The sequence below is a fragment of the Lepidochelys olivacea genome, assembly GCF_965140295.1.
Source record: "Lepidochelys olivacea isolate rLepOli2 genome assembly, chromosome: 6".
NCBI lineage: Eukaryota > Metazoa > Chordata > Testudines > Cheloniidae > Lepidochelys > Lepidochelys olivacea.
In genome coordinates, this window is record NC_140416.1 from 96,626,095 (window position 1) to 96,651,446 (window position 25,352).

Genomic DNA, 25,352 nt, shown 5'->3' on the forward strand with positions numbered 1-25,352 from the left:
CAATACCACTAAGGCTGATTAAATGGATCTCCCCTTATTGCAGTACAGACAGCTGAGCTAATGCATTTTAATCTCACACTACAGTCTTTGTAGCAACCTTAGTGATATAATTAAATAATACTACTACTAATAAAAACACATATCCATCAATGAGTAGCTGGTAATACATTTATATGTATACAGAGATTTTTTAAGTTACGTTCTAAATACACTGAACTTTACAGCAATACTTGTAACTACCATAACAACCGTATCTTATAATATACAACTCACATCCAATTCAGGGCAGAAGAGCAGTCCATTTTGTAGCAAAGACCAGTGCTGTTTTGTGGATCAGCTGGCAAGATGTTTTCTAAAGCAGCTCAGATCAGTCAACAACAATCTCCCCCTAGAGTCCAAGTACATCACCTCAAAAATATGTCTGAGCTCTTCTGGCACTGAGCCTGGGAACCCAAACCTATCCCTGATCCAGATCTTCCAGTTGGCAGCACAACAAATTGCTGCCCTGCCACCAAGGTGGAAAGTCATTTTTCACTCATTATGTTATTTTGAAAAATAGAGCACTTGCTTTATTTAAAAGGGAAAAAAACAATACGTTGTGCTTTAGGAAATCTACAGCCCAGAAAGCTCTTTTGCTTTATAAAGCCACACAGACAAGGGATCGAGTTAGAACAATGTGAATTAATATCCCAAGAAGTTTGAGCTGAAAAATATACTCAGACTGAATATTCTATTGCTCTCAACCCATTCAGTCCATGCCAGTCAGGCTTGAACTATGCATCACCAATTCCCTTCCCTGTGATGTTTGCAGTGGCTTGGGGTGGATATCATCTAGATCTGCATCAGAGATTTCCCTCTTTTTCATCTTGTGGAATTTTTCTAGGTATATTTTCCCTATAGTCTTCATGGGATTTACATGAGCTGTCACATAACAGAGCTAGCTGCACTTCTGTCCCCTTCTGATCTCTCTCAATTCACCCTTCAGGGGTCAGTCCTCACACCTTTATCTTAATCCATTGCAGGGTGGAATTATGCAATTCTTCCACTCTTACACGAGGCCTTGGGCTACAATATACCCTGTGAATCAATGCGCTTTCCCAGCAGGTCTGACTGCGTCTCTTCCCTTCAGGCAACTCTGACCAGAGGTGACAACAGTGACTCAACAGCCTTCTTAAACCAAAGTATTATTTAATTTAACAGCAGGAACAAAGCATTTAGCGAAAAAAGGACTTTAAAACAATAAACAGTCTACACATGTGTATCTTACGAAAAGGCTCACCTGAAAGTGTAATTGAGACCAGCTGTAGGGCCTTAGCCAGCAATTGCTACAGCTGGCCCCCTTTCCCTCCAATTACTCCCCAAATCCTCATGATAACCGAGGCAAATCTAACTTTTCCAGACACCCCAGGGGGCATCTGAATCTTAGTCTGGTTCCCCTAAACAACTCTTCTGAACAATTCCGATCTCTTTTGAGAGATAGTCTCCTTTTGAACACGCTATAGTTGATCTCAGCCAGGCACAGGTTTTTCTTCTGTAATGGCATTGTCCCTTAACAGCTCTCAAGCGTTTGCTGAGAAGCGGCTTATTGTGAGCCAGTTTTTTCCTTACAGCCCCCTAGTAATTAAACCAATATATTCATACAGTAAACATCCCCAAAACAGGTCAACCTACAGTATTCCTCAAGTATTTCAGAACAACTGCTATTCTGTCATGTGAACTATTTTGGATTTATAGATATTTATAGCCTGGCTTTGAGATCCTCAGATGGATGGTAAGCACAGCCAATGGGTTTCCAGATGGAATTAGGTTTCCAAGTATTGGTGCTACTGTTCACTTATGAGGGCTGGGGGGCAGTGGTGAAAGGATTTAGTCCAATTGACTTTTAACTGACTTTCAATGGGGCTTGTATTTCCAGAGCCCTTTGGTGCTTTTGAAAATCTCTCTCTGAAGCCCTAAAAATAATATCTAGCTCTTATAGAGCACCGTACAGCAGCAGATCTCAAAGTGCTTTACAAAGAGATCAATGTCATTATCCCCCTTTTACAGATGTGAAAACTGAGGCACGGAGATGACGTGATGTGCCCAAGGCCACCCAGAAACCAATGGCAGACCCAGGCATAGAATGCATGTCTCCCAAGTTGCAGTCCATAGCTCTAGCCACCCTGCCTCCTAGGAATGGCCTAACATGTTTCTACCTGAGGGATTGTTCTCCCCATGTCACATTGTATAGTTGTGATTAGCAGAGATGCTTGAGGTGGAGCTGCCTCAATATAAATTGGGGACAGCTGCTGGCATGATGTTATCCTTAAGAGGTCCTCACCTTTGAACCTGTCCCTCCAGTTCTCCCAAAGCCTGGATTTGTTAACCTTCCTGGCATGCTGCGAAGCCCATCTTTTCCCAGTTTTTGAGGAAGTGGTTGGCGGTGGATTGGAAGGGTTTTAGTTTAGTTGAATACCTCAATATATTATGAAGGAACAGTCCTTTCTATTGTGTTGCTAAGTGAATGATCTATTTTTCTGGTAGGGGATAAGTGCCCAGAGCACTGGATGGGGCACCTAAAGAGGACTTTAAATTTCCAAAGAAATGAAATACATTTAAAACCTTCATAGCATGGAATATCCATTTCCTGGCAAAGGGAATGTCTGTTTATACACCCACCCTTATAGTTTTGCAAAGAGAGAGAACACTTCTAGGTACACTACGGGAACTCATTTGCTAGATTAAACACATAAAAAAACCAGTGCAAATTCACTAGTGGTGTAAATGGGTGTAACTACATGGACTACAGCATGTACACCGTCAGAGTAACAATCACCTCCTGCCTAAGCCTAGTGCAGAGGTGAATTTCACCTGGAGTGAATTTGGCCCAGGGGTACCATACATATTGTGATGAACAAGTTCATCATGATTGCTGTTGGTTACTTTATTTCCCAGAAAGCTCCCACGTGGCTCAGCAGCTGTGGCCTGAGGGAGAGAAGCAACAAGCACTGCCTGCAGCTCCATTGCCTGCTGCAGAAGGAGGTGGCTACTGGCAGAAAGCCAGACACTGTTAAGGGGAAGAGACTTTTCCTATTCTCCAGCAAGACTCTTTAGCAGTAGCAGTCACTAGCTCAGCCTCCAGCAATTTCCTACCCACTTCAGCATCACTTGCAATTTTGCCAGATCCTGCTTCAAACAGCAACAGAGGTGAAATCCTGTCCCACTGAAGTCAGTAAGAATTTTGGCATTGACTTCAGTGCGGACAAGATTTCACTCAAGTCTGGAGGCCAGATTCTCCTGTCACTTACGTTGGTGTAAATCAGGAGTAGCTCTATTCAAGTCATTGGACAGAGAAGAATCAGCAATCCCAGCAATACCTTTCTTAGAAAAGGGGACGAGGAGCCAGGTTGCTTTACACAGAGTCCCAGCCTAAGCACTGTGATCCTGTCTTTGTCCCTAGATGTCACTCTGATGGCTCCAGAGTCAGGTTGTGATGTTATGGTGATAACCTCATTAAATAGTTCTGTCCCTCTGCTGGGATTCTTCTGTTTTTAACTATGTAACCCAATAGTAAAACAGCTTGGGATACTATTTCCTATAGGTGTTATTTTGGTGCTTATTGGTGATCACCTTTAGTCTTCAGCACCTCTTTGCAGCAAAACCAGGTGACACAGAAACCCTGCCTCAGTTTCCCTCATGGAACTGAGGTTGTGGCTTAGACAGTTAGAACTCCCCTCCCTCAGACAGGCATCTCCCCCAGTCCTCCTTATGCAGGTGGGTTTGTATTTCAAACAATCCCTCTGACTCTACTTCAGGCAGTAGTCAACCAGCTCTCCCCCTTGGAGCTGGACTTGTAACTTAGGCCAGCTGTAGGGCCTTAGCCAGTGTCTCCTTCAACTGGGCCCCTTTCCCTCCAGTCAGTTCCCAGATCCAGAGGGTTCAGCAGGCCTGCTTTCACCTGCTATGAGGGAGTAGGCAGCATATAAACTGGTCCCCTTTCCAAAACCCATCCCAATTTGCTGGGGAGAGGGGAGCCCTGCCCACTGTAAGGTTCCTGGTTCCGGACTCTTAAAGAAACAATGATGGGATTTCCTCTCAACCACTACTTATTCCCAGGACCACTTCCTCTCTCCCAATTTCTCCTATGTCTTTTTATATCAGACCTGCCAAAACCTTAGAGGGCCATGCCACATGATAGCCGTGGGCTTACCCCTAGAAACCACAACCCTTAAGGGGACAGATCACCTCATCACAGCACTGAACCCAGCAAAATGTATATAGAGGTCAGTGATAACTGCATGCTAACCCATATTGCCTCATTGTTTTCTAATACTCCACTATCTGTATCCATCTGTTGTCTCTTGTTTTATACTTTGATTGTAAGCTCTTTAGGAGCAAGGACAATCATTTTGTTCTGTGTTTGTACAGCGCCTACCACAATGTGGTCCTGGTCTATGGCTGGGACTCCTAGGCACTAGATCTATGCAAATAAATAAGAAAATAACAACCTACTGGCTCCTATATGATATTGAGCACCACTGGAGGCAGGGGAGACCTCGGCCTTCTGCAGGTTCAGACAGGACACTCAGCACCACAAAGTATCAAGCCATTACCTAATACTTTGTTTACAGAAGGGCATTTCTTTGGTGCACCGGCCCACACTCTTCACAGTTGTCAACGCTCCTTCAAACCTAGTCTATCATGTGAAAAATCATTTAGAGTTGGAAACTTCTCATTGTCATGTAGTTAAAACAAAGATGAATTGGAAATTCCTTTCAAGCATGCTAGTTTCTCAGTTAACTTAGTGACATACCTGATTTCTTTGACAACAGTGTATTTTTATCCTTGTAACAAGCAAAAAGCAAATTCAACCCAGAATATTAGGTTTTCTTTGTCTCGTTCAAGCCAGCCAAGTTTTTGGTTTCATTATTGTTACACTTTCCTTTTTGCCCTGGGCTTCAGCACTCTACTTCTGAAGAGGAAGCCTCTGCCCAGAAACCTACATTACAGAAATTGACCAAATGTACAATAGGTCACCTTAAGGAGAAAGTTCAGGCCAACAGATTTCACAGCAAAATCAGCAACTAGCAATAGCTATAGATTTCCATGCCTTCATCTCTCCCAGCAGGTATGTCATATGCCCATGTTGGTAACTCAAACCCTTATGGAAAAGGCCTGAATAATGGCATAGAAAATAATAACTTCTCCCTAGGTTTTTTAAGATTATCTTCTAGAATGTAACAGAAAATTATATTCCTGGCATAGAATTCTATAAGTGGATAAAAAGCCCATTAAAAGACATCATTCCCTCAGCTCTGATTAAAGTGACTTCAGTGCAGTTGCACCAGGGATTGTCCAAGATCTTCACATGAGAAGCCAGGGCTAGAACCTAGATTGTCTAACTCCCAATCCTGTGATTTAAGCCACTAAACCATGCTTCTTCAACAATGATATAAACATTATATAAAGGAACTATAAGTTAGTTTCTCATGGATTTAGAAAACAATTTTTGAAGCATAGGGCAGGGGCTCATTCAAATTATTTCTATTTAAAGTAATGTGCATATGTAAGTATTTTAAATTCAGCAAGTTCAGTTTGACACGCCTGCAGAACTAACTTCTCATATATCTTGTGATAATTACCTAAAAGTTATTAACACAATATATATTCTTTATATGGGTATACACACTAGATTTCAGTTACTATTGTTTGCACCAATTGGGAATAGTTGTAGATTATCATGTATAAACTGGGGAAATCTAGAAACAAAGGCATGAGAGCATATTTTTGCAGCACAGTCGTGGGAACAATAGGGGACTTTGGTAAATGACGGGCATGGGCAATCATCTAGATGACATCTATGAAAAGCATCATAGAATTTTTAATATCCATTCCAAGCAGACAGGACCTTGATGTTTAGTGTTTCAGTTTGAAGACTGGAAAAATGATTCTGATAGGAATCCAATATGAAGGTCCAGGGAGCCTAGATAATTTTCAAACTGGCACAAATCCCACACCCCTTATTCATGGAAAGCCCCCATTTACTTTGTTGGGAATTTTGCAGGAGTAAAGAATGTGAGATTTGGCTTCTAGTATTAGCCCTCTAATCCTCCTTTCTATTTACACATTAACTGTGATCTCTTTCAGGTCCATCTTGAAGTTCTTACTTACTGAGGGCTCTCCACTGACATTAATAGAGAGTTTTGCTTGCATAAGCACGACAGATTTGGACCTTAAATGCAATCCAATTAGAATGGTAAGGCAGCGTGGAGAATGATGCAAAAAGAGCATCTTTCAAAACAACCCTGAGAAATTAGAGAATTGATCTGAATACAACAAGATGAAATTCAGTAAAGACAAGTGCAGAATACTACACTTAGGAAGGAAAAATCAAATGCACGACTACAAAATGGGAAATAACTGGCTTGGTGGTAGTATTGCTGAAAAGGATCTGGGGCTTATAGTGGATCATATATTAAATATGAGTCAACAATTTGAAGCAGATGCAAAAAATGCTAATATTCTGGGGAGTATTAACAGGAGTGTCATATGTAAGACACATGAGGTAATTGTCTCGCTCTACTTGGCACTAGTGAGGCCTCAGCTGGGTTACTGTGTCCGCTTTTGGGTGCCACACTTTAAGAAAGCTGTGGATAAATTGCAGATAGTCCAGAGGATAAAATGTTTAGAAAACCTGACATATGAGGAAAGGTTTTAAAAACTGGGAATGTTTAGCCTTCTGAAAGGAGACTGAGGGGAGACTTGATAACATTCTTCAAATATGTTCAGGGATGTTATAAAGAGGACAATGATCAATTGTGCTCCATGTCCACTGAGGGTGGGACAAGGAGTAATGGGCTTACTTTGCAGCAAGGGAGATTTAAGTTAGATATTAGGAAAAACTCTCTAACTATAACAGTAGCTAAGCTCTGCAATAGGCTTCCAAGTGAAGTTGGGGAATCTCCATCATTGGAGGTTTTTAAGAACAGGTTGGACAAATACCTGTGAGAGATGGTCTAGGTTTTCTTGGTCCTTTCTCAGCACAGGGGGCTGGACTTGCAGACTTCTGGAGGTCCCAATTAGCCCTACATTCTATGATTTTATGAACTGCAGTGTACTGTACTTGTTATTAAGTTTGGATTATAAACTCCTCAGGCAGAGAGGTCTTCATATTTCTCTGTAAAGCATCATTCATGTTTATAGGTTGGGTTAGTTCTCACATTGTTTGGACAGCATATCCAATGAATGCATTAGGCAACTCCATTTTGTCCTGAGACAAATTTGGTATGTTATGGGGAGGATGCCAGTGGTAGGATGTGAGGAACAGGTGTCTGTCGACGCCATCTACCCATCATATTTTAAGGCTTCCAGGAGGGGTCTTTTCTGCCCTGATTTCATTGGACCAAAATAAAAAATTATTCTCATAGGGAAGGTGGTAGATATTTGGAGCAGATGACCATACCACCATAGAGAGTGTTGGGCAAGTGCTTGAGGGAGCCGAACATGTTTAATTAGAAAATGGATCTCTTCATTCAACTTGAATTCATATCATTTGATGTTTTCAATCATTCAGAGATGCTTCATCTGAACGGTGCCCAACTTCTTTTCAATGCTGACAGTGAGAGGCCACGTTTAAGTCCCATAGGTCACCGAAACGTTATATATCCTCAGCTTTGTCTCTCTGCTTGACCAGGTGTCCAGGATCATCTTCTGTGGTTGGGTGCTTGGGGTACAAAAAAAGAAGGAGCGGGACTCCTCTTTAAATGTCATATCCACAAATCAATCTTATAATTTGAACCAATTTCCGGTTACCTACTTAAAGCCCAGTTGTAGCATAAGCATGGAAGGTGAACAACTATTCTTTGCTATGCTCCAACCAGTGAAGCTTCTGATGAAGACAAGAGGAAGTTCTACAATCAAGTGAACTCTTTTTGTTCAACTATCTCTAATCACAACATTGTCACTCTGCTCAGTAATTTTAATGCTACTGTTGATAATTCAAGTGGACCACGGAAAAATGTTATTGGACCTGTAACCTCAAATACCTTAAACAGCAATGATAAACACCTTTCACTGTTGTGTTTTTCTCATGATCTTGTCATTACAAACACCTGATTTCATGGGAATTTAATTCACCAATTTACTTGGTCGTGTGATAAAGCCCAAACAAAGATGATTGATTACATTATAATCTCTCATTATGGGAAATCATCCATCAGCAATTGTAGAATTTATCAGTCTGCTGAGCTCAGTAACACTGACCACAGATTAAGCTATGTCTACACTGCACTACAGTGTGGACTATGGGGGAGTGAATGGCAGAGTGCACCAAGGTGCTGCTCTCTAACTGCCCCATGTAGACGCTGCTGGCGTGAACTAAAAGGTGCCTAGTTCACATTAACATAGTCCTGTTTGAAAGAAAACTATAGTAATGTGAACTAACTACAGAGATGTAAAGAAGCTTAAGGGAAATAAGGTAGCAGGAATCTGTGGAATTGCTGTGGAACTATTCAAAAGTGCTGGACCACCTATTCTTTTGTGGCTGCAGATGCTGATCAATATCATCTGGAAAACAGAGGAGGTCCTGTGTGACAGGCAAAGTGGCATTATTTTACCACTAGGGAAAAATAAAGGCAGCAAACAGGACTATTGTAACTATTGTGACATTATTTTTCTATCTGTCCTTGGGAAAGGTTTTGTTTGTGTCTTGCTGACCCAAGCCCCTGATATCTTAAGGAGCAAGAGTAGACTGCAACAAGCTGTCTTGACTCTCAGCCGTTCCATGACAGAGCAAATTGTCACAGTGCATCAGCTTATTGAGAAGGCATAAGACTTCAAGCACCCTGTTCACATTACACTTATGGATATCAAGGTCAGGTTTGACTCTGTTGACAGGGAATCACTTTGGCTGATCTTGAAACTCGCAGGCTTCCCTGACAAGCTCCATAAAATGTTCTATCTCCTATCTGATAATTCCTCAAGCTGCATCCTTGTAAATGGAAAAAGAACCGCCTTCTTAAGAATTAGGTTGGGCATTCGATGCCATTCCAAAACTCTTCAATCTCATCAGAGACTATGTGCTTGAGCGGATACTAAGTAAATGCATTTTTGGCATATGCCTTGGTGACAAGCACCAACATCACCTACATCAATTTTGCCAATGGCATAGCACTAGTTGTCAAATCAATGGATGAGCTAGTTGTAGCATTTACAGCTCTGGAAATCTCAGCGGCAAAAATTAGGCCTGAAAATTAATTGGGGGAAAAACAAATTCTTCTAATCAGCAATTTTGAACATGTTGTGGGCTCATTTTTTGAGCATTTTAGTGGGTATCCACTTTGTCAAGATTTTCAGTGGTTTCACCTCCTTCAGCTCTTCTGTCGATAACGTGGGTGGCATCGAGAAAGAACTTGAAGCCTGCACTGCAAAAGTGTCATCAGTAATGGAGCACCTCATCAAGAATGTTTTTTGCAAACTGAACAGCACATTTATAGTGCTACATAAATAATAAAATTATAATAATTGATTATTAATAGAATGGCTTGAGTTTCCTGATGAGTGTCCCTTAACTTTCAAAAGCCATAAACATTCCCCTTCTTCTAAACAAACACTTAATATCTTAGAAGGAAATTCCCCCTCCCATTCCCTCTCACTAGTGGTGCTAGCCCAGTGGGGGCCCTAAGCAGGAATATTCCCCCCCCAACACATAATAAAAAGCAAATGGAGGGGAGGGCATGAGCTGCTCAGGGCCCTAAGCAATTGCTTAGGGCTTGTCTTCACTACTGATGCAGTGGGCATTGATTTAGTGGGTCTCGTGAAGACCCGGTAAGTCAATGGCAGCATGCTCTCCCATCAATTTCAGTGCTCCACCTCCCCTAGAGGTGGAAGCTATATCAATGGGAGAGCGTCTCCCGCAGACATAGCGCATTGTAGACACCACTGTAAGTCGATCTAAGCTACTTTGACTTAAGTTACATATATCTTACGTAACTTAACTAGCGTAACCTAGATCGACTTACCTCATTAATGTAGACCAGGCCTTAATCTGCTTATGCCTGGCTCCAGCTCTGCTTCCTCTTACTATAACATTATCATTTCCAGCATAGTCTTGGAGGTATTCTGGTCAAAAAATAAATATTGATTTTACAAAACAAACAACTAAAAAAGACAAAACTGGGCTAAAAAAATCTGATCCACTTTATTCCCTGTAGCTATTTACAAAGGCCTAATGCATCCATGGTAAGGAGTTTTGAACACCCCTACAATAAAAAATGATGCAAGGCAAAAATAAAATTATTCAGTAATGACCAAGAATGTTTCAGGAAGTGTTTCACATTTCCAAAGTGTCTTTACAAAACAATCAGGAGGGAGAAAAAAATTATTTTAAATGCTATGAAAAATGTCAGTATTTTGATAACCCTTGGACCACTGCAGACATGGGGTCTGATTCTGACCCTACTTTCCCCTTCTTTACATCGATTTTAGTGCTCTTACATCTGATCTACACCAGTTTAAGTGAGATCAGAATCAAGCCCCCTGTAAACTGCACTGTAGATTATACTCTTCTGGAAACACTCCCTCTCACCCCCGCAAGCATCTTCTCACTTGTCCTTATCTGCTGAACTCACAACACGGAGTGCCAGGACTATTTCCCTGACCCCACTTTCTAGTTACTGAACTTTTCACATAATAACACAACCCCGTGCTCTCTGCTGATCTCTCTTGCAAACTTCCTGGCAAAAAATCTTGACCTTCCCGCCTGCTTAACTTTCCCAGAAACCTCCACCACACACCATAATCAGTGTTTCAGCTGCCTAACTTTACTGCCAGTCTTCTCACCAACAATGAACTCTGTCACCTTCCTACATGCTAAGTTCTCCTGTAACCTTTCCAGAAAATAACCCTGATAACCCTTTTAGGGTGACCAGATAGCAAATGTGAAAAATTGGGACGGCAGTGGGGGGTAATAGGTGCCTGTATAAGAAAAAGCCCTGAATATTGTGACTGTTCCTATAAAATTGGAACATCTGGTCACCCTAACCCCTTTCCACAATCCCTGAGCTCTCCTGCCAGCCCTCCCGCTGCTCCCCAGATAAGCATCCTAATGCCCCTTCTTGCTGCTAAATCACACAGGCACCAGCCACCTGGAAATTATATATACCCTTCTAGGGCTTAAAATCCAGTTTTGGCTTTAAGATAATTATTAAGTCAACAGGGTCTTTCGAATAAAATTCTGTTTCCATGTGAAAAAAAATACAAACATTGAATTTGTCTAGGTAAGTTCTTCATGGTATTTCTAGTGCTAATCAATACCACCTCTTAAAAATCCCCATGGTCCTCTTTAGAGACAAGTATCACAAAACCCGACTTTCCTAATGAAGATAGAGTTACTGAGTCCAGAAATGTTAAATGACTAATCAGTATGTCTGTGAGACAAGAAATTGGCTTCATTTAAGCTAATGTAAAAATGTGGTTAATTTGTACAAAAAATTATATATCAACAATTCAAATGAACTCTTGTGCCCTAGGCCTGGTCTATAACTAAAATTAGATCAACCGAGTTACATCACTCAGGCCTGTGAAAAATGTCATGCTCTGTGCAATGTGGACAGAGCAACCTAACCCCCATTGAATTCTTCCATCAACCTAGCTACTGCCTCTCAAAGAGGTGGATTAACTACAATTAGTGGTTCTCAAAATGTGGGTTGGGACCCCAAAGTGGGTCGCGACCCCTTTTTAGTAGGGTCGCCAGGGCTGGCGTTAGACTTGCCGGAGCCCAGGGCCAAAGCCCAAGCCCCACCGCCTGGGGCCGAAGCTGAAGCCAAAGCCCAAGGGCTTCAGCCCTGCCTGGCAAGTACCAGGTTAGAGGCCCCCAACTGGTGCTGAAGCCCTTTGGCTTTTGCCTCCTTGCCTGGGGCGGTAGGGCTCAGGCTCTGGCCCTCCCACCTAGGGCTGCGGAACTTGGGCACGCTCAGGCTTTGGTCCCCCCTCATGGGGTCATGTAGTAATTTTTGTTGTCAGAAGGGGTCGTGGTGCAATGAAGTTTGAGAACCTCTGAACAACATCTGTGGAAAAATCCCTTCTATCAATGTTGAAAGCATCTACACTACAGCAGCACGGCCACAGCACCGTAACTGTGCTGTTGTAGTGTAGATATCCCCTCAGTAACTTATCTAGAGCTGACCTGTTCATATGCAGTGTATACACACACACACTATGGGCCAAGGAGTTATATGGATTTTACACCTGCTTGGGATCTGTTCCTGTGTCTGTTAAGCATAACAGTGGTAACTGTTTTGTACATTGTACTTCACCTATGAAAGAAAATTGTCCAGGAAAAAAATCAGACATACAATTCCACCACAACTACCTACCACTGCATGCAAATGAAACAAGAACTAGTAGCACTTTTAACCTGTTTCTTTATCCTTTTCGCAGATGTGGAGTTTCCCAAAAAGACTTGAGTCGCTGGGCTGATGCTGCCCATCTGCTGTTCAACTGTATGCATTCAAGCCCACCACAGAGCTGCTTGTGAACTCGAGGCCGGAGGAACACAATTACTTTAAAGTGCTGCAAGCCATTTACTATAATGCTACCAATTGCACGAAAAGAGGTCAGCTGGGCTAATAAAAGGAAAAGCGGAGGTTCTAATGACAAAAATTCCGGGCCCAGACCTAAAGGTACTTTATGCAGGTATGCAACAGCCAAAAACATCTGAAAAGACTAGACAGGAGGAAAGTAACCCGAGACTGCACCCTTATGTACATCACAAATAAGATTGCCACAGCTCACCACAGAGGCAATATGGAGGCAATATGGAGGCAATATGGGCATACAAGGGGCAAGGCCAGTGGCTAAACACTAAGCGCGGATCCACAAAGCCACAAACCTGTGCGGGAGGAGGCATCAGACCACACCTGCTTCTCTCCTGTGTGATCAGTAGTAGCTGGATGCAGCCTGACTGTGTGGTGGCCGCGGCCTTGCTTCCGGTAGTTTGTGAACAAAGTTCTTGTAGGTTTCCCCACATTGTGTACACTATATGGTAGATTGGAGGTATCTCTTTTGGGTATCTCCTTTTCTCATCCCCACCTAAGTAACCCAGGAACGGGATTCATTTCTACAATCAAACCTTGTTACTTGTACTAATGTCTGGAAGACCCATCACACATTACTGACTTTTATGAATTAGTAAGTGCCCAATCTTATGAGGTGCTGAGTACCTTCCATTCCCAGCAACTTCCATGGTTGAGGGAACTTAGCTTCTTGCAGGATGAGGGGCTAAGCAAATGAGCGTGACGAAAGCATAGATAATGCATCTCACGGTGCACTTTGTTAATTTATTTAACAAGTGCAGTTTAGCTTTAATTATTTATGATAATACTTCATACTAAACTAGTAAACATAGCATAATATATTCTGTAAAAGTAATAAAGTCTTAGCTATATGAGACTGCATTATGGCTCCTTGCTCTTAAATCTTTGCTTAGAAGGGGAGCGCAGCATCAGTTTGTGTGTGAATTATGAGGTATGTGGGTTAGTGAAAATGAGCGAGGTGCTATTTTTGACTTTCTCTTTTTCTTTTTTCATTGTTCTCTTCCTCCCTGCTATGGGTCCCTCTCTCTTACCACTGCTCCCATTTAAGACCCAATTATTTTCCCATTGAAGTCAAATGCAAAACTTCCATTGACTTCAATGGGAGCAGATTGAAACCTTATTGTTTGTTTACATATTAGATCAAATACCACACAGATATAGTGGGCCGAATTCAGAGATGAGCCTATATTGTGACTCACAGGCCACGGAGCCAGAAGATAGGCATGGAGCAAGAAAAACAACTAACAAGGGAGTATACGTTAAAATAGCCCATCTCCTTCCTTAACACATGCATTCTTACATCTTCTGATTTCCCAATGTGGAAGTTACATCAGCTTAGAATCCCATGTTGGTAAGTGGGTATCGGGGAGTTTGATTCAGTCTCAGTTAGTGCAAGAGGGCCTGGTTCTCCTCTCACATCAGTGTCAATCATGAGTTTTTATTATTATTACTGTTTATTTTATTATTATTACGAGCCATAATGCAGTCTCATAATTATTATAATTAATAATATAATTATTATTATTATTAGCGTCACAGTTGTGCTTGGGCTCTACTGATATTGCACAAATACAAAGTAACAGAGGCATTGTACAGAGTACTAGCGAGTCGATGCTCTAAAGAGCTCACAATCTAACTAGACAAAGTAAACTAAGGGTAGCAAACAGGGGTATAATTTATAAGCAGAGTGATGGTTTGTAAACACCATCGTCGTGCCAACATTTTTTTTAATTCTTTGGTTGGAGCTTTGTTCTGAAGCAATTAGCTAGACGGAAGGCCAGAAGACAGGAAGGTCTGGGGAGGGTTGGGTAAAGAATAGCGGGAAGAAAGCGGGGTGGAGCATGGAGGACAGGCAGAGTGAGGCTGAGATGAAGAAATTGTGAGGGATGGGGCCACAGCAAACAGCCAACCAGCACAAAAGGGAAACTGTTCAGACCCAAGTCTTTTCCAAAGCAGTCTGGTAACATCATCAGTGTCTGACAGTCTTTAGCGCAGCATCTGTATTGGCTGCTCCTTGTATTTGCTTCTCCAGTATTTCCTTTGAAGTCAGTGGAGTTTCATCAGTGTGAAACTGGGGTGACAGGAGACTCAGGCAAGGGAGGCCACAATCTATATCACCTCTGAATTTAGCCCAGTATCTGTATCTTTAAGTATCAAGTTAAAAGCCTTTCATAGAACAGATTAGAAATTAGCTCAGATGCAAGGGATAGTTGAGTCAGAGCATTAAGCTATTAATCATTAATTGTTTTTCAATTTCTCCTTCAATAAGTCAGTTTCCCCAGCTAGCCTCTTTCTTATTCACTGGTCCTCCCTAGTATCCTACATCTATAAAACAGCTGCTTGTAACCACACAGATGTTAGGATCTGGAAAAGCTGGTCTTTCTGCACTGAAATTTGGCAAGCAAATACTTGTTTAGGAGGATGTGTGACCATACTTGTTTCTGTGTCTCAGATACACTACTCTGGACCAACGTCATCCTCCCTGCATTACAATAGCTTGAGTATATCTACCCTGCAGGCTTTCTGCATGTCAAGCTCTGCACTTTTGTCCTGTCCTCCCTGTAACCCACACTGCAAACCCTCCGATATGTGTCATGGAGAAAATTCTACCTGAGTTGGCATACTTGAGTGGGTAGTATGGGGCTGTTGTAGGCTGACCAGATGTCCCGATTTTATAGGGACAGTCCAATGTTTGGAGCTTTGTCTTATATAGGCACAATTACCCTGCCACCCCCGTCCTGATTTTTCACACTTGCTGTCTGGTCACCCTAGGCTGTTGCCTGATCGAGTATTGATTATATTGTACTGATTACTTAAGAATTTCCAATTAACAAATGAAACCTTGCGGTCTGACAGGTTTCAGTTACAAGACCAGGCCCGCAGTTATCTGTACTATGATTAAATTGGCTGCAACAGTTCCGTGTAGGCAAACAGATTTTTTTGCTATTTTAATATTTTTATTAGCAGAGTTATTAACACACTAAAAGTTCCCAAACAAACAAAAATGTAGCAGTAATGTAGTATCGGTTTTACGGCCCACACCATAGGATATGCATACTCACACAATCCTTATTGAGACCTAGGAGTAGTGAGACAGGTGATAGGCTGCAAGGGGCCTATCTTCTCTCTGGCACACTAACCAATCCAATTGTTAAATTCTCTTCAGCCTACCTTGTGGTCAGGCCTATTACTGCGTTTGATGTCTGCCCTGAATATTCATAAGAGGGTTCAGCCTCTTTGCCCAACTGACTTCCTCACCCTTATAATATTGGGGAGTCTTAATTCTATAGGTTAGTATACTAATTATATCAGCCTTATTAGCATATACATCAACTGGTTACTATAACAATTCTTTAGCTAAGCATCTGCTGATGTCCCTATCCCAAAATACTCCAAAGTGGTATCAACTGATTTTTTTTGTAGTTACCTGTCAGCATTCTGCAGAATTTCGGCAGAATTATTTATTGCAAAATGTATGTCGTATGCTATTTTTTTACTTAGGGTCACTGCTAATTAACTTACTTATGCCAAGCTAAACAATTTACTTATGCCACAGTTCATAGGCCTCATATATTTATACTAACTGCTTACGCTACTATCTTACAGGTTTAGGCTGGTAGGCTTCTTGCATTTCTACCTTATATTTTATCTTAATGCTTATAAGCTAGCTTTGGACTTACAGTATAACCGATAAGTTAATGGATGGGCTACAGGGCAGCGCGCATGTTGAGCTGTGACCCACCCCTGACCTGCCCATTTTGCAGTGTGTTGGCAGCCAAATCACAAGTGAGTGGCCCCAAGCCAAGATAGTCCTTTATTTCCTTTCCCACAGTTCCCTGAACTTGTACCTGCCTGCCCTTCTACTGCTCATGTCCCACTAGCCCTAGTCTTTTAAACCACTGTCCGAGTCAGCACAGGTTATAAGTCTCAGGGGCTGTAAGAGGGGGCAAAGTCTGATCTGGTCCTTGGTGTTTGTCCCTCTTGCTCTGTCCATTCAGGACATGCAGTCCAGTCCAGGCAGGAGGGGCGCCATAAGCAAGCCTCTGTAGTCTCACTTTGTATGCTGTTAATGTTTGCCTTTATGTTCTTTCACTCCTGGAAAGTGAAACTTGAACATTTTTCATGTAGAAGGTACTCCAGCTGGTTGGTCAGATTCCCTGGCAGGGTAAACTTGTTACAACTGCCCTCGTAACTCACTAGACCACTTCACTCATGGACAAGCAGTTCCATCACCAGGCATGGAATAATCCCCTTTGCATAGATGTCTGAGTTTCTGCCATTTGCCTGGAAAAGCAGTTTCCTGATCTGGTACTTGAAAGGGGGTGATGTCATCAAGGGCTTCTCCAGCCTGAAAGAATGTTAGGACCAACACTTACCCTGGTGCTTCATTAAAAAGTCTTTGGCAACAACAGCTTCTGAATAGGACAATGAGTCAAGGAGTATTAAAAGCATTCCTAACTGACAAGAGTTTCAGTGTGGCCTTGTAAAGTGGGAGATTCTTTTCCTGTTCTCCCCCCCCCCATGAAAAAAATTATATTGAATTTCATTGTTTTGCTTGCCTTGGCAAGTACTTCAACCTCAGATGGGCCATCACTCCCATACAGGGGTAACACAGACCCTCCCGTCCACCAGTGAGAAAAAAGGAAGCACGTCAGGGCTGAGATGTTTGAGAATCTGGTCTGAAGGACTGATGCTCACCTGCAGTATCAGAGGGAGAAGGAGAAGAGCCAGGCTGAAGGAGCAGAGACGGATGGAACAGTTCAAGGCAGAGGAGAGGAGAAATAGGGAACAGAGCCAGATGATGATGGAACTGCTGATGAGCCTGGTGGCCACCAGGATTCAGCTGCCAGCAGTAGAGCCAGCTCTACAGCTGGCTTCAATGCCAGCAGCAGTAATAGCCCATGAGCAGCCACCCATGCCTGTGGTATCATGGCCTAAAGACAGTGCGCTCACTGGAAAATCATGGCATGCCTGACCCATGTAAAACTCTTGGGACTGTACACCCTGTGCTCTACACCCTTGTGCAAACTGCACTAGCCACACAACTTGTGCAGCAACGTGCCTCGTGAGAAAAACATTTTGTTAGGGGGAAGGAGGTGCATCTGAAACAATAACTCTGTGCACCATTAAAATTGTCCTATGTTGTTTCCAATTCAGTGTTCATATAATTTCATGGGCCAGCACCACATCTTACACCAGGGATCAGCAACCTTTGGCATGGAAAATCCACTGGCGGGCTGGGACGGTTTGTTTACCAGCAGCATCCACAGTTCACCATTCCAGGCCAATGGGGGCTGCGGAAAGTGGCGTGGGCCAAGGGATGTGCTGGCCGCCACTTCCCACAGCCCCCATTGGCCTGGAACGGCAAACCGCGGCCAGTGGGAGCTGCGATCGGCCGAACATGCGAATGCTGCAGGTAAACAAACCATCCCAGCCTGCCAGCGGATTTCCCTGACGGGCTGTGTGCCAAAGGTTGCCGATCCCTGTCTTACACACACACACACACACTTGTGCTATGCTTTCCTTCACTGTACATCCATGTTCCTTCCTGTCTGTGGACCTGCAGTTTTGGTATGCTTGCAATACCATGTTAAGAGTTTTTTCACTTTTGCCCTTTTTTAAAATTTAATAAAGTAGTTTGGTTGTACAACACAGTGCTGTGTGGATGCTAACAGAAGACTGGAGAGAGAGGATGCTTAGTCTTTACCATTTAAAAAAGCTACAGCATTTCCTAAACTCACAAAACCAGTCATGTAAAGCACAGTATTGATAGAAATTAGCAGTGATTGAATAAAACAGTTAAAACCATAACTGCATTATAAGCCCCATTACAGCATTACATGCCCCCATTACTGCCATTGCTGGGCACCATCACAGGGCCCCTTTACAGTATCACATCTTCACATCCACATCCCATTGGCTACAAGGGCACACAATGCATCCCTTATCTCCCTTGACTGCTTGCACCCAGCTCCAGTGTTGATCAGTGCATTTACTGATTGCCTGTACTGGGCCTGCAAACCAGCAGGATCCTGAGACCACTCCATGTGGAAATACTCACCTTTGGCCTCACAGATATTGTGCAGGGCGCAGCAGGACTCAGCCATTCAGATGCATTGGCCACACAGGCAACCAAAGGGTTTTGTAGGCAGCAGCATCTTACCTTAAGCCTCCCAAATGCACACTCCACCACTTTCCAGCAACGACTTAGAGTGTAATTGAACTTCCTTTTCCAAGCCCTCTGAAGTCGGAGTATAGCTTCGTGAGCCATGGCAAGACAGGGTAGGCAGGGTCCACCAAAATCATAGTTGGCGCCGACATCCCATTCATAACAATGCCCTTAGGAGGGAACAGAGTCCCTGCTTGCCCCAACAGGTAAAATGCCAGATCTCCTCAGGATTCTGGAACCATCCACCTTTCCAGTACTGCCCCCTTTGGTGTTCAAGAACCTGCCTCTGTGGTCAAGGAAGGCCTGCAGAACAAGGGAGTAGTACCCTGTGCATTCACATACTTGCCCCTCCAGCAAGTAGGAGCAGCTCATCCAACAGACAAGGCTGGTCCCCCAGTAGTAATGGACAGAAGTCTGGAGAGTGTAGAGCAGGAAGTGCCTCAGCTAAAGATGTCGGTGGACTAAAACCACATCTTCACAGTGGCCTGGGAGGGCAGACAAGTTCTCCCACAATACGCCAGGAACCAACCCTTAAAGCAGCTCCAGCTGGCAAGATGCCAAGAACTCCGGATATGCCCACTGAAATCCTAGGTGTAGCTGCAATGCCAGTGTCAACACGGGTATGTGGTGTATAGGGCATGTGCAGCACAGCAATGTGGACGCTTGGAGGCAGGACTGGCTAGCTCGCATCCATGTGGGTGTGACTCAGGACATATGGAAAGCCAGCAGTGCAGACATACCCTTAGAAGGAGAGGGAGAGTCTCTTAGTTTGTTTCTCTTGGGGCTGGTTTGTTATAAAACTGCCCCCGCCCCTTCACCCTCACCCCATACATGTTGCTTTCATCTACAGAGTGCTTTGGAATCCCAGAGTGCTGGGAAACAAAAGGCCATTCCAGCCGGAAATAGACGCTGCTGGTGCGATGACTTATGGCCAGTGCTCAGTTGTGCTGCTGCCTGTCAGTCTTCTAAAGATGTGCTGAAACCTCTCAGTCCTGGATTGATGCATCTGAAGGTGAAAATGTAATGGGCTGAAGCTGCAAAAATCATTGAAAGTTCATAGCTATTGTCCTCTCCTTCCTGAGAGGCAACTGCACTGAGTAAAGAGTATAGAGTAGTATAATGAAATCCAGAAACTTTTGCTAATAAATATTGTCAAACTGAGCACATTCTATTGCAGTTCAAGAAGTACATTTGAGTTGCTAGTATCCATCTTACATGGATTTTTTTGAGGAATGAGTGAGTAGCACATCTGTATGAGCTGACATCTGGCTCAAAACTGTCATGAAATATAGTGTGACAAAGTTCCTCTTCTAACTTGGTGGGTCTTGCGCTTATTGGCGGATTTGCTCGCCTCGGAGATTCACGGCAGCCCTCAGTTTGGCCGTTTTCGTGAACCAGGTCAACTCCTCCTATGTCTGATCAGGAATTAGGAGGTTTGGGGGGAACCCGGGCCCGCCCTCTACTTCAGGTTCCAGCCCAGGGCCCTGTGGAATGCAGCTGTCTAGAGTGCCTCCTGGAACAGCTGTGTGACAGCTACAACTCCCTGGGCTACTTCCCCATGGCCTCCTCCCAACACCTTCTTTATCCTCAGCATAGGACCTTCCTCCTGGTGTCTGATAATGCTTGTACTCCTCAGTTCTCCAGCAGTAAGCCTTCTCACCCTCAGCTCCTAGTGCCTCTTGCTCCCAGCTCCTCACATGCACACCACAAACTGAAGTGAGCTCCTTTTTAAACCCAGGTGCCCTGATTAGCCTGCCTTAATTGATTCTAGCAGCTTCTTGATTGGCTGTAGGTGTTCTAATCAGTCTGTCTGCCTTAATTGTTTCCAGAAGGTTCCTGATTGTTCTGGAACCTTCCCTGTTACCTTACCCAGGGAAAAGGGACCTACTTAACCTGGGGCTAATATATCTGCTTCTATCACTCTCCTGTAGGCATCTGGCCCGACCCTGTCACAATAGATATATAGAAAGACTATGTAAGTCCTGCTGGACAGCTGCACATGAACACAGTGATGTCCCAGTGTCATGCTAAGTCTGGATTGTAACTCTTTGGGAAGGCCTGAAACTAAATTTAGCATTTACCTGGAATCAATTCTCTTGCCCTCACTCTATAAAAGTCAACGCTATCCTTTAATGAAAGAAACGTGATAGTCACTCCAGCTTTGCCTTTTCTATATTTCAAGTTCAGGTATCACTGGTTCTCTTTAATAGGATTGCTCCTGTGGAGCAACACTTGAAAAGGTCAAAAAAAAAAAAAACCCCCACTAAGAGCCAAACTCATCCCTGGTACAACTCTATTGATTTCAGTGGTATTATGCCAGGGATACATCTGGCCTTAGCTGTTTCTATTAAGGTAAGTGGAAAAGAAGTGTACTTGTTGTCTTAACTTTACTTTTCAATTGATCTGTTCTGTTCTACCCTGTGTGCTTCACTGCAATCAATGGGAATATATCTATTAGAGAAAGTTACAGCAGAAAACATCTAAATAGCTTTTAAAAACACTGGCTTCTCAATTTATAATGAATGTCAGGGACATGAGAAGGGTAACAGAGATTCAGTGTGCACTGAAATGCTTTATCTTTTGAAAGAGGATAGATGTAAGCACATAGAGTAAACGTTTTTCTGTATAAGCTACATTATAGTAACAGAAATCTCTTACTACAGGATCAGCTGTTGATAGGAGACATGCAGCTGCCATCTCTAAACAACAGTGTCAAATATTACTCCTGAGGGCATTCTGTGCCAAAAAATTAAAAATTCTACACATAATTTAAAATTCTGCAAATTTTATTTGTCAAATAAATGTGGAGGCTCCAGCATGGCACTGGGGAGCACAGGCCACTGACTGCACAGAGGTGGGAGAACACTTTGCAGCTCCCCATCCTGGGACACGAACTCAGCGGTGAGGCTGCACCCAACCCTAAGACAGTGCAAGGCCCAGGCTTGCCCCAGAAACACCCCACGGCCCTGCCCCTCCATGCCAGGTGCACCAGGTGTGAGCAAGCAGGCTCAGCAAGGCAGGATCCAATTGTGGAGGGGCTTAGCATGGGGGATCCGGGTGTAGGAGGGACAGCATGGGTTGACAGCGTTCTATGTGGGGCAGTCTGCGTTCAGATTGCTCAGTGGGGGATCCGGGTGTGGGAGGGATCTGGATGCACAGGCATTTGTTGGGGGGTTCTTGGTGCAACGGTAATGGACTCTGCAGGGGGGTCCAGGTGAAGGTGGTTGGGGCTCAACATGGGGGTCTGGGTGTGGGGGGCCTAGAGCTCAGCAGGGAGGCCTGGATGTGGGGAGCTCAGTGGGGGGGTTTGGATGCTGGTAGAGTGGGGCTCAGTGAGGTGGGGATCCAGGTGCAGCTGGTTGGGAATTGCTGGGGTGGGGATCCAGGTGTGGGTGGCTCACAGGTGCAGGGGGAGTGGGTCTCATCATGGGGGGGGCAGGTTCTGAGTATGAGGAGGTGAGGCTCAGTGGGAGGGACTGGGTATGAGGGGACTGGGCAGACGGGGGAGCAGCTCTCTGTACAGGGATCCCTCCCCCTGCAGCTGAGAAGCGATGGGTGCAGGAAGTGAGGAAATTTGAAGAGATTCCTGCAGCTGGGGGAGAAATATGAGTCTGACCCAACCCTGGATGCTGTGCAGGGGAAGAGGAAGTCCTGTCCTTCCCAGCCTAGCCGGGACTAGCAGCTGAGCCTGACGCAGGGTAGGAGCTGCCAGCCGGGTCTTCCCCAATCCTGCCCTCTGCCCTATAGTGATTTACCTCTCTGCCAGCTGCCTGAAACATACTGCTGGGGGGAGGGTCACATGACCGCTCTTGTGGCTTCCCCTTGCTTCCCCGTCAGAAAGCCTTTTTCTGTAAGGAAGCAAAGAAATCTGCGGGGGACATAAATTCTGCACATATGCAGTGGTGCAGAATTCCCCCAGGAGTAAATTATGACTTAAATATTACAGGAATGGATACTATCATAAAATTTAGCATAGATTAGACAGATGGTTAAATTAGGTGGAAATAAATCACTTTTCTATAATGATGTTTAAAATCATCCTTCCTACATCATGTCTGCCCCTGCACCAGGTAGACCATGCTTACACAACCCTTTTGCTAGGCAGACTGAAGACTGTAGGAACATCATGCTAATTTTTTACTAAATTATATTTAACGTGCCAGTTTTCTTATCAACCTTCTAATGTTTCTTGCTTCAACTATCCTTTATTAATCCAATCAAGCCATTCCTCAACTAAACTGATGTGTGTTCTGCAGACTGAAACATCACCCAAAACACCACCAACCTAGCCATTTTTAATAATAAAATTTGCAAAACATCACAGATTCATCTCCTGGACACTAAAACATTGTGCCTGAAACATGAATGCAATTTCAGATGTTGATGGTTTCATGAAATGAGACCAAGTTACAGAGCTTTAATACCACTTTGTGTGAGATTTCAGTGATGTTGCTTTCTTCATCTAAAGCTAAATTTGTGGTTTTCAGTTTAGATTTCTGCTCCAGGGCTATACATATGTATATTGATGATGGTCATTACTCTTGATCTTATTTTTTATTTCATTTTAATGGCCAAATATCCAGCCCTGGTCGCCATGATTGTGCTGAGAAGTTTAAAGTTGTTGCAGATCCAACACGACATTATGGAGTACCAACTTTCTGAAGATAGGGACAGGAAACAGTTGCAATGACTGAGACAGAGCACACAGTCAGGCTATATAGAGCAGCATTCGTGCGATGTTGATTTAATAAGCCATTTCTTGTTATTACCTCTTATTTATTCATTTTGTTTGGATGGGTTTTTTCTTTCACTTTATTGCTGAAATACTATAGTGCTCACGATTTCATCAGCTAAGCTAAGAAACTGGCTGAATATTTGGTTATCAGTGCTTATTACAGTATTTTTGTGGATATCATTTGGGCCTGGAGTGAACGCCTCGAAAAAAATCAGGCCCTTTGCATTTTAATACAAATATATGTTTCTCATTAGGGCCCTAATCCTGCAAGATACTCAGTACCAGCTGCCAACTGCTGAAAAATCTCAGTTGACTTCATTGGGACTTGCATCTTGAAGGATCAGAACATATAATATATGTATACCTCCTGCATCTTCCTCTCATCTGTGGACAAAAGGGTGTTATGTATCCTCTACCACAAAGTAGGGATTTATACATTCTCTCACAGGCTGTTTAAAGGCTCTGTTATGGAATTCCAAAGAAGGATTTTACCAATTCCAACAATTATATAGATGCTTTGCAATTTATCTCATGTCAACTCCCTCAGCAACAGTGACCAGGTCCCAAGTGCTAATGGCCATCATTTAAAGGTTGCTTTTAATGCACAATCAGTCAAGGAAAAAGCAATCATTTTAAGGGATACTATCATATTGATTTACTTTGCATTATTGGAATGTCTTACCATAATGCATGAGAAATTCACAACCAATAAGTTAACCTTCTCCCTGTAAAGATATTCTACAGATGTAAATCATTAGTCAGATAGGGCTGTGGGTGAAGGAAGAAGGCTTTTTTTATTCTTATTTGCCTTGTTCCTATTTTAAATTCCAAACTTTACCCATTGAACTCTACTTTATTCTGAATAACTGTTCGACTCAGAGAGTAATTCAGTTTTCCCACCACAATAAACAATGTGTTCTTCTGTTGATCACTTCACATCACCCATTCGTATGGGGCCATTTGAATGTCAGATCTAGCATTCCTTGAAATACCTCCACTCTGGTACGTTTCAGAGTAACAGCCGTGTTAGTCTGTATTCGCAAAAAGAAACATCCGATGAAGTGAGCTGTAGCTCACGAAAGCTTATGCTCAAATAAATTGGTTAGTCTCTAAGGTGCCACAAGTACTCCTTTTCTTTCTCCACTCTGGTATGTTTTTCCACATGCTACTGGCATATTTTATAGTATCTTCACAGACTACCTTCTTGGAAATAATGTTAATCAGGATAATTTCTATTCTTATTTTAAGGGACTCTTGATTGGGTGCTTTCAAATAATCTCTTAGTCAAATTTACCTTAGGATTTCCAAAGTCCTTACTACAACATTGGACAATGCTATTTAGGAGTCAGAGTGTAAGTTTAATGGCTCAAGCTAATCTCAAAGAGGGCCTATTAAACTCTAATTTGTCAGGTTTCGTTACATTCAATACTTACTCCCAATGACTGTAATTTTCCTGGATCATTTTGTTCACCAGAAAATTATGTTCCTTAGTTTTGCATCCCATCCCCTCTGCTGTATTGAGAAAAATTAAAGGTTCTATTTCTTCGCTGCTACTATCTAGAACAACAGTAGTGCAAAAGAGGGGTTAAGAGTTCACTGTCAAATATATTTATCTCAAAAGTAGGTATAATTCTTTTGCAAACAGCTACGTGTCAGTGCAAAGCCAAGCTGATTCAAGGTGATAAAAGCATTTTGGTAAATCTTTTCGATGACACTTGATCCTTCACAAGCTCCCCCACCCCTTCTTCTTCTTCATCATCCAATATCATTATTACCTTGATAAATTTGCAAGTTATTTTCTTTCCAAATGGATCGAGTATAAAACAGTTAATCTGCACTAATGCCCAGCACAGATTTTGGTGATTCCACTATTGTT

General features: G+C 43.1%; 1 protein-coding gene across 1 annotated transcript in view; it reads right to left on the bottom strand.

Annotated features, from left to right (window-relative positions):
• The window catches only part of FOXN3 (forkhead box N3), a 306,146-nt gene that overhangs the window by 193,835 nt on the left and 86,959 nt on the right, over window positions 1-25,352 (bottom strand). The window lies entirely within an intron of this gene.